Source organism: Mus musculus, chromosome 6, assembly GCF_000001635.26.
Source record: "Mus musculus strain C57BL/6J chromosome 6, GRCm38.p6 C57BL/6J".
Classification (NCBI taxonomy): domain Eukaryota; kingdom Metazoa; phylum Chordata; class Mammalia; order Rodentia; family Muridae; genus Mus; species Mus musculus.
In genome coordinates, this window is record NC_000072.6 from 142,542,129 (window position 1) to 142,545,274 (window position 3,146).

General features: G+C 46.3%; 1 long non-coding RNA gene across 2 annotated transcripts; it reads right to left on the reverse strand.

Annotated features, from left to right (window-relative positions):
* Positions 1–423: 423 nt before the first annotated feature.
* Gm38920 lies at positions 424–2,590 on the reverse strand. 2 transcript variants are annotated; one of them, XR_869569.1, is made up of 3 exons: positions 2,527–2,590; positions 1,672–1,833; positions 424–582 (listed from the first exon to the last, which is right to left on the reverse strand). It is a non-coding gene; the product is annotated as a predicted gene, 38920 (long non-coding RNA). The 2 variants fall into 2 exon arrangements; XR_869568.1 differs by having other exon boundaries at positions 424–622.
* Positions 2,591–3,146: the final 556 nt, after the last annotated feature.

A 3,146-nucleotide genomic window follows, 5' to 3' on the forward strand; every position in this document is an offset into this window, starting at 1 on the left:
TAGATGCTTTGATGTCCTGAGAAAGATTGGCAAGGGGCGGGGCTGGAATGCCCTACCCAGGGCAGAGAGGTAGCAGTGCCTTGGCCTGGGAGAGAGGTCTTCAGTTTTGAGGCTGCTTCCATTACTGTGTCTCTAGGGTGCTGAGGATCGTGTGTGTTACCCACCCTCCCAGCTGTGGTACACACCTACAAAGAGATATTACAAACTCAAGCACACAATATTTCACTATAACCCTGAACCATCATCCCACGGCCTCCACTTTGGCTGCCAGACAGAACCAGTGAATGAGGTTTTTTCCCAAAAATATAAGTTTCAGAGTACATTCTGAAAGTTCCAAAAGATGTTTTATTGCCCCCAAAGAACAGTTGAAAATGTAAACATGCTAAGCAGAAGTAATAAATCAAGGTTATTAACCCCCCAGGAAGGACGTCATGAAGTCTGTGAAGAACACCACACGGAATGTGTGTGACATGTACATTGTTGATCCTTCGAAATTCTTCACTCACCGAGGCTTTGTGGAGGGATCCTGGCACGTTGAGAGCCTTTTATGGATGGACACAGATCTGTTCAGAGTCCTCCTTCCTGGCTAGCACATGAGATCAGGATGGAGGACATTTTAGACCTTCCCAAATGTAAAAGATTAAACCTTAGTAAAAATAGCATATTTGTATAAAAATATCATGCACTGCAAACATTTCATTTGATGAATATTTTAAGGACGTGTTAAGGTTTCCAATACTCTCTTGAGTATTTTTGTATCTGACAAAGCCAGTGTATTTTAACATAAAACAGACGGGACATTCTGGGGAAGAGATTCTCCAGCTGTTCACGTGAGTGAGGACCGAGTGCAGAAGATCTGCCAAGAGTCACCTAGGGCCTCGTACATGCTAGCAAACATCTACCCTGAGCCACATCCCCATTCCTTAGAGCAGATTATTTGGTTCACGCCTGTTATGGTTTTAGTAGGAATTATGACCCATAGGCTCATGTTTGGATGCTTGGTAACCAGCTGGTGGTATTGCTTTGGAAGGTTGTGGAACCTTAGAAACTGGAGCCTTGCTGAAGGAAATGGACCAAGGGCGGGGGGAGGAGCTTGAGGCCTTCTAGCCCCATCTACTTCCTGTCTATTGTCTGCTTTCTGACCATGGACATAAAGTGGCCAGCTTTGTCACACTGTTGCCGCATGCCTTCCCCACCATCATGGATTGTACCTCTGTGACCTGTGTCCTCAATAAGACCATCCTCTTGAGTTGTTTCTTCTTGGATATTTGGCCACAGCAATAAGAAAAGTAACAAATACGTTTTCTCTCAAGGACTGAATGGGCAACAGGCTAAGATGGTAGGGTGCAGGGAAAGACTGCACAGGGAGGGAACATAGCTTCCTTCCTCTTCGTGCAGGGGAAAATAAAATAGGAGCACATACACCTTCACCTCCCACTGGACAAGTCGGAGGACAGAGAACTGGAGGGAGATGAGGGTAGGGCAGAGCAGCAAGGGTGCATGCGCAGTACTAGAGAAGCCAGGACCCCGAAAAGATTGTACCTATTGATCATGCCCTTTGTTAATTGATTAGATCCTTATTGAGTATGTGTCTCTGGGAACAGAATGATCTATAGCAGAATGATCTATAGCAGTAAGTATCTGGCACAGGGTAGAAGACTGACCACATACAAGCAAGTGAAGTTCTCATCTAAGTGGAAGTTAAATTCCAAATGCATGACACGGCTGTTGGAAGAAGGCTTCAAACAGCTGCATCTGAGGAGATATTTTCCCTGCAAACATTTGTTAAAGATAACAGGAAATCCACTTCCAGGAAGAATGGCAGAACGGATCCTGTGAGCACAGGAGAAAAAAAAAACAGTTATCAGGATATTTTATCAAGACCAGAGAGCAAGGAGTAAAGCCAATAAAACGTCCAGTTACAGAAGATGCCATGGCCTCCTGAGGCTAGGCAGGTCTGTGTGTCTGCTCATAGGATCAACAATGCCTCTGAGCAAAGGCACCGACTGGGATGGAAGCATAGAAGGGAAAAGTGTTCTCCACAGACCTGGGCTGTGTCCAGGGTCCTTGAGAACACATGTGCACAGAGATTCCATGCAATCCAGAGACCAGAGAGACTCTTCCCGGCTCTGTGTATGTCACGTCTCCTTTCTCCGTGCCAACTTGTCCTCAGAACTCAACTCTTTACCAGTCTCTTTCTTGGGTACTCACCCTGTCAATTTGTGATTGTGTGGTTGTGATTGTGTGGTTGTGATTGTGTGGTTGTGATTGTGTGGTTGTGATTGTGTGATTGTGTAGATAAAAGCAGACAAGGCTTAGGAAGCAGGGCTGTTTGTGGGCACACTCATCCATGTGTGGAGGTCACGACTAGCTGTTGGGTGCCTCCCTCCATTGCTCTTCATCTTATTTTTGGGGTCTCTCACTGAACCCACTTTGCCCATATTGGCTGTCTAGTGAGCCCACGGGATCTATCTCCTCCCCACAGAGCTGTGCTTACAAACGTCTGCTACCATGCCTGCTTTTTACCTGGATGCTGAAAATCCAAATCCATGTCTTCATGCAAGCAGGGATCCCCACGGAACCATCTCTCCACCCCACCCCACCTCCTCTTTCAGAAACTTCTATATATTAAAATTACAATCATGTAATTTCTTAAAGCCCCCAAAGAACAGTGTAAAATGAAAACATGCTGAAACATAAGTAATAAATCAAGGATTTATTAACCCCCCAGGAAAGACGTCACAAAGTCTGTGAATACCACATGGAATGTGTTTAGCGTGTTCCTTGTTGACCCTCTGAGATTCTTGAAGAGCATCCCCCAGTGATCTAAGTTCCTCACAGCGGGTCCCACCTCCTGGAGGTTCCAGGACCTTCCAGTACATCCTGGGGACAATGTCTTTAGCAGGGAGGTCTTGGGGGGACAACTAAGGTCTCAATGATAACACCACCCTTGGATTAAATACGCAACTAGCCCACCTGGGCTTGGTCACTGAGCCCTGCCCCAGTCAAGACAAAGGACTAATGTCTCCCAGAGGGCTTCAGGAGCAGCCCGCGAAGACGGACAGGCAGGGCGGCAAAGCGAGCACAGCGCCTCACATCCGGAAAATTATTAGACTTGTATACTCTAGCAAATTCTTTCCAGTCCA